This window comes from Vigna umbellata, chromosome 3 (genome assembly GCF_029865625.1).
Source record: "Vigna umbellata cultivar VRB3 chromosome 3, Vumbellata_1.0, whole genome shotgun sequence".
Lineage (NCBI taxonomy): Eukaryota > Viridiplantae > Streptophyta > Magnoliopsida > Fabales > Fabaceae > Vigna > Vigna umbellata.
Genome location: NC_142167.1, coordinates 32,157,141 through 32,163,453, shown reverse-complemented (window position 1 = coordinate 32,163,453; position 6,313 = coordinate 32,157,141). Strand labels below are relative to the sequence as shown.

The window sequence follows — 6,313 nt, the reverse complement described above, 5'->3', positions numbered from 1 at the left end:
TTCTAGGGTCTTACAATAATAATATAAAACCGATCGGTCATTAACTGAAATCCTCTACAGAAGAAGAATCCAGTTCAAACCGAATGCTCAAAGGAAAAACCGAACGATCAACAATGACTCTCGGTTTCAAACACATAAAATCACGCAGAATAAACTCATGTAAAAGACCAGATTACGAAACTGAACCAAGTAAAAGACCATAATTGCTATCAGAATTTCGTAGAGGAAAATGATAAACTCATGCAACCAGAAACTTGGCTTGCATGTGCCAGAAACAGTCGTTCTAAAAGAGAGAATGAACTTACCAGTTCAAACCATTTACTTGATCGATGCAAAGTGAAGCCCTTGCCACTAGGAGAACTCAGGAGCTGCCTGAATGATGATCAGAAGAAGAAAAGGGTAAGATTTTGTAGTGAGAAGAAGAAAATTGTAGAGAGAAGGAGAAAATGAAAACTCAGAAGGTTGAAGATGAAGGGTGCATCAGAAAAAGTAGCACAAAGTTTGAAATTTTGCTTTAAATACTACCGTCACTAAACCAATCGGCCACTCAGCGCTGCACACCTGTTTTCCACTTTCTGAATTCCAGAAACTCGTGTACCTACACCTGTCTTCCACTAACAGGAGATTTTAAGGGTCCTGAAACAATTAATTTCGGGAAGTCACAACATTTTTTTTAAGTGATATTAATAGGAGTTTATTTCATATTGAATTCAATTGTACTTATGTTTTAATAAATTGCTTATTTTTCACCAATGTTAGTCAAATAACTTTTCAACAACGCAGATTAATGTTTTCTTAATTAATATCAGGAAAGCTAATTTTTTTATCGACATTTTTCTTGAATATTTTTGTCAATATTTATAAAAATTATAAAAAAAATTAATAGATTAATTCTTTTATATTGTATTATTTGAATGGTGGAAGTATGTAGTAATATTATAACTTAAATTATTAATGTTCAAAAATCATGATTTAATCATTAATTAAAGTTATAATTACATAATTTATCATAAAAAATATTTTTCAACTAATTTAAGTAAGAACCATCAATAAACTAATTAAAAAAAATTTAAATACATACATATATATATATATATATATATATATATATATATATATATATATATATATATATATATTAAATAAACAAAACTTGTGGAGAGAGTTAGGATTATGAGACCACCTCACCCTCGATTTTTATAGGCCTAAAAGTGGATTAGACCAAAAAATTGACTTATTATTAGTGGAATAGTAAAAATAAATAAATCTTTGCAAACGATGTTGAAAAAAAATTATAATTGATTTAAAATGAAACAATTGTAATTTATATCAGCTCAAAATACTAACAATCACCAAATAAAAATAACTCTTGTCAACATCAATTAGAGAAGTCTTGCAAACTTTAGTTAAAAAGTTACTTCAACTGAAAAAAAAATGACTACTAATATTTTTAACTACTAAATATTATGTAATGTTAAAATATATTTTTTTGTATAATGATAATCAAAATACTATATCCAAATAAAATATTTAAATTTAAATACTTTTACTCAAACAAAATATTTTACAAAATAAAATAAATTTAAATTCAGTACATTTAACTTTTTTTGTTTGAAATTATAAAATCCTCTCTTTAAGTATACAATAAAGCTATATAAAATGTTAATTCATTACTTTTCTCTGTTACTGAGCTTGCAAAAGAAAAGAAAAGGCCTCAATAGTGTTCCTTCTTGTTTGTTATATCAAAGAGAGTGGAATATAGCATTTCATCCCGCAACTTCAATTTTCTAATATACCCTTAATTAAGTTAGACGGTTATTTAATAATTTTTGTTTATTAAAAATTTTTGTACCCAGTTGACTACACTTCCATTTTTCTCCTATCACCAAACATTCATTCCTGCACCTTGCACCCCCTGCATTGACTACACCCTGCATTGACTATACCCCTACACTCCTTAATTGCCTTCATATAAATAAATAATTAACTCAAATATAACAATTTTATTAAAATAAAAATGACATAAGGATAAATTAAAAAATTAAAACAATTTTTTTTAAATAATTATAACAAAACATTTAAAAAAATTAAAACAGAAAATTTAAAATTATAATAACAAAATATTTAAAATAAGGGTTAAATATGATTTTTGTCCTCCAACTATTACGCGATTTTGGTTTTCGTCCCTCTCCGAAACTTTGATACACTTGCATCCTTTTTCTTTTAGAAAATATTAGATTTAGTGTTTACTAACGTCGTTAACCTTTTTTCTTAGGTAGCTAACAGAATGTCATGTCACCTTTTCATTTTTTGAAACTTCTCTTTTCTAAAACTGAGTCAACTCTCTCTCTATCTCTCTCTATGCTTTCTTCACGCAGGAGGTTTCTGGCGAATGGATTGGTGGGAAATGCTCATCTTCACCGAAATCCAGTTTCTTAACCTTAATATCCCATTTTCTAATTACATCTTAGTCTCACAATCTCTCTGCTCTCTCCAACCTCTTTTATTGCTTCAATAAAAGACCCTTATCAAAGCCCTACAGTTTCCAACTTCAACTTGGGGCTCTACCTTCCTCCTCTTCTATCATTGCAGTTTGAATAAAGGGTGATTTTACGGTTTGAAGTTGCGGCGGCCGGTGCGGATCGAAGAAGGAAACGTTGACGTTTGCATTGAACAAATCCAACGTGGCAAACGTTAGAAAGAAAAAATGTCTTGACATGTGGCTAAACGTTAGCCACCTCAGCTCATTTTTAACGCCGTTGGTTTTGGAGGACGAAAAATTATGGCTTAATACCTCTTTTGGTCTCTCGAAAGAGGGGGAATGTTCAAAATCATCCTATCTTTTTTAAAATGTTCAAAATGGTCCCAAATTTTGAAAAAACTGGTCAACTTAATCCTTTTTGGTTATGACGTCAAATTTTTAACGGTGAAGCTGTCACCCTAGACAAAAGTTAATGACGTGTACAGTTTATCTGACTGCGTGGCAACCCTAATTCTCAAACCCTAGCTTCCTTGTGCCGCCAGCACCATGGGCAACCGTAGGCCGTCGTCAACCACCCTGTCGTCTTGCCGCAACCTCGCCTCACGTTTCAGGCTCCCTAAAGCCGTGATTTAGAAACCATGGCTGCGCGATCAGGATTACAGTTTGGATCTGGAATCTTTGTTTGGATTTCTTTTCTTGCAGGTGCTCGCGGTTTGCGAAGGTGGAGAAACCATGGTGTGCAGGTTGTGATCTGGAGGTGCTGCGTGATGGTTCTACCATGCGAAGAAGATGATGAACATTGGCCATGGTGGGTTTCTATCGCAGTGGGAGATGGCGTGATTTAGGTCTGGTGGAGGCGCTGATGGCTAGCTCAAGGTTGGGCGAAACTCGCGAAGAGATGAATGGAAGAGCTGTGGCGGCGATTTAGGTTTCGAAAGATTTTTGGAATTGGGGATTTCTCTATTTGAGTTTCTGCAGGTGTGTGCGAGAGAGTGCTCTTGCAATGGTCATGGTGGATGGCGGTCCTTGCAGCTCTACGAAAACCTGAAAAGTGTCTCATAGTGGAGATGGAAGTTGAGGAAGATGCTGAAGATGATGATGGTGGTGGGTGATGACGAGGTTGCCGCAAGACGGCAAGGTGGCTGACGGCGGCCTACGGTTGCCCATGGTGCTGGCGGCACAAGGAAGCTAGGGTTTGGGAATTAGGATTGTCACGCAGTCAAATAAATTGGACACGTCATTAACTTTTGTCCAGGGCCGCTGTTCACCGGGGCTTCGGTCGTCGGCTCCCCTGTCATCAAGTCACCAACTTCCTTGACCTTCCGGCACTGGGCAGGCGTCAGCCCCCATACATGGTCTTACGACTTTGCGGAGACCTGTGTTTTTGGTAAACAGTCGCCCCAGCCTGGTCACTGCGACCCCCTTTGTGAGGAGGCACCCCTTCTCCCGAAGTTACGGGGCTATTTTGTCGAGTTCCTTCGTTAGAAATTTGACACCGTAACAAAAAAGGATTAAGTTGACCAGTTGTTTCAAAAGTTGGGACCGTTTTGAACATTTTAAAAAAAGGTAGGACGATACTGAACATTCCCTCTCTTTCGAGGGACCAAAAGAAATATTAAGCCAAAAATTATAGTTTTCTTAAGGAGAAGAATCAAAGTGTACCAAAGTTTGAGAGAAGGATGAAAAATAAAATCGCTTGATAGTTGAGGGACTAAAAACATATTTAACCCTTAAAATAATTATAAGAAAAAGTTTAAAATAAATAAAACAAAAAATTTAAAATAATTAAAATTATTTTATTCAAAATAAATAAAATTAATTCAAATATTTATATAAATAAATAATTAATTCAAATATAACAATTTAATTAAAATAAAATTTAAATAACTATAAATTAAAAAATTAAAACAGAAAGTTTAAAATAATTATAACATAACATTTAAAAAAATTAAAACACAAAATTTAAAATTATTACAACAGAACAATTAAAATAATTATAACAGAAAATTTAAAATTAAATAAGAAATTTTAAAATAACTAAAATTATTTTATTCTAAATAAATAAAATTAATTCAAATATTTATATAAATAAATAATTCAAATAAAACAATTTAATTAAAATAAAATTCAAATAACTATAAATTAAAAAACAAAGTTTAAAATAATTATAACAGAACATTTAAAAAAAATTTAAACAAAAAATTCAAATTATTATAACAAAACATTTAAAATAATTAAAACACAAAATTTAAAATAATTAAAGCACAAAATTTAAAATAATTAAATAACAACATTTAAAATAATTAAATAACATTTAAAATAATTCAAGCATGAGGAAAAAATAAACACAAAACATTATATAAAAACATAATATAATTAAACAAAAAAAAATTAAACCTACATCATCTAAACATTCGATGCATGCGAAATCGAACATCGACATCCAATTCAGTTCGATTCTACGTATCCGATAAATACAAATCTTCATTACATTTCAACCAAACAGTTTTTGCTATGTATAAAAAACTACACAGACCAATCTGATCGTCGAGTGCTCTCTGTCTGGCCTTCCAACCTCAACAGGAAGAAGATTTGTTTATGTGCACCGTGTGCCTACAACCATGAAAGAAAAATCTGAAACCAAAAACAAGCAAACTACACCATCGAAAGAGAGATTGAGATTCGAAGCACCACCTTCGCGTGCTCTGTGTGCGAGAATGGAAAGGACAAGGAAACCCAAGGGAGACGGAACTGCGAGGGACTATGTGTCTCTGTGCTGCTTGACTGACGAAAAGGAAAGGTAGAGGAGGGAGGGAAACACAAATGGTATGTGTGTACTGGGAGGGAGAATGGAGAAATGAGATCTAAAAAGTATTCTTTTGAAAATGAGATCCCAAGCATAAATGAAAACCAACAAAAAGAAGCAGAAATTTAGAGATAGAGGATGAAAGACTTGAAGGTGAGGGTGAAACCCTCTAATGTGAAATGTGGGGCTAGCCTGGTCCATAAAGGAAGGGAAAGAACTCGGGCTTTTACTTTTTGTACACCAAACCACACATATCACACTTCCACTATTCTCCGCACAATGCCTACCATTAACAACAGTCAAGCCAATATAATACCCTCATCATATTTCGATTATCAAGATTTAATTTGTGTTCGTTTGAGCAAATTTATTGTTGGGAGATATTATCACACAATAATATATGCTTTTTAGACAATAATTTAACTAAAAACATTACATATGGTTTTGTTATAAATGTAGTCACTTTTAAGTTTAATTTAATCTTGAAAACAATTTATAAATAAGATGATACATATATTTATTTATAAACTTTAAATTAATTTTATTTTAAATTGATGCAAACATTTCAACCATTAACTCAAATATCTATTATTGAGTTAAATATATTTTTTATCCTTAAAATATTTTAAAAAATATTTTTCATATTAAATTAATAATATATATATTATTTTCTAATTTATAAAATTATATAAAATATTCTATATTATATTACAATTCGACATGAAATTTCATTTATTACATGAAAATTATTTTATGTGTCGTTTATTAAAAAGAATATTATACATAAATTTCATAAAATGTATAAATAAAATATGTATTTAATTTAATTCAAAAATAAAACACAACTTTTAAAATTAGTTTGTGTAAAGGAAACATATTTAACCTATATTTTTTTTAATAACTTAATTTAGAGAATAATGATTCTTAAAGAAGATCAATTGCGACAGCCATAAAGCAGTTGAAATATAAAGAAAATTTAAACTGGTGAATGTAGAACATCTAATGATACATTTAAAAATTTGGTT

The 6,313-nt window shown here is 31.3% G+C and overlaps 1 long non-coding RNA gene across 1 annotated transcript; it reads right to left on the bottom strand.

Moving 5' to 3' along the window:
* Positions 1-4,824: 4,824 nt before the first annotated feature.
* Positions 4,825-5,556, bottom strand: LOC148202257 (uncharacterized). The gene is made up of 2 exons (XR_015784638.1): positions 5,177-5,556; positions 4,825-5,095 (listed from the first exon to the last, which is right to left on the bottom strand). It is a non-coding gene; the product is annotated as an uncharacterized LOC148202257 (long non-coding RNA).
* Positions 5,557-6,313: the final 757 nt, after the last annotated feature.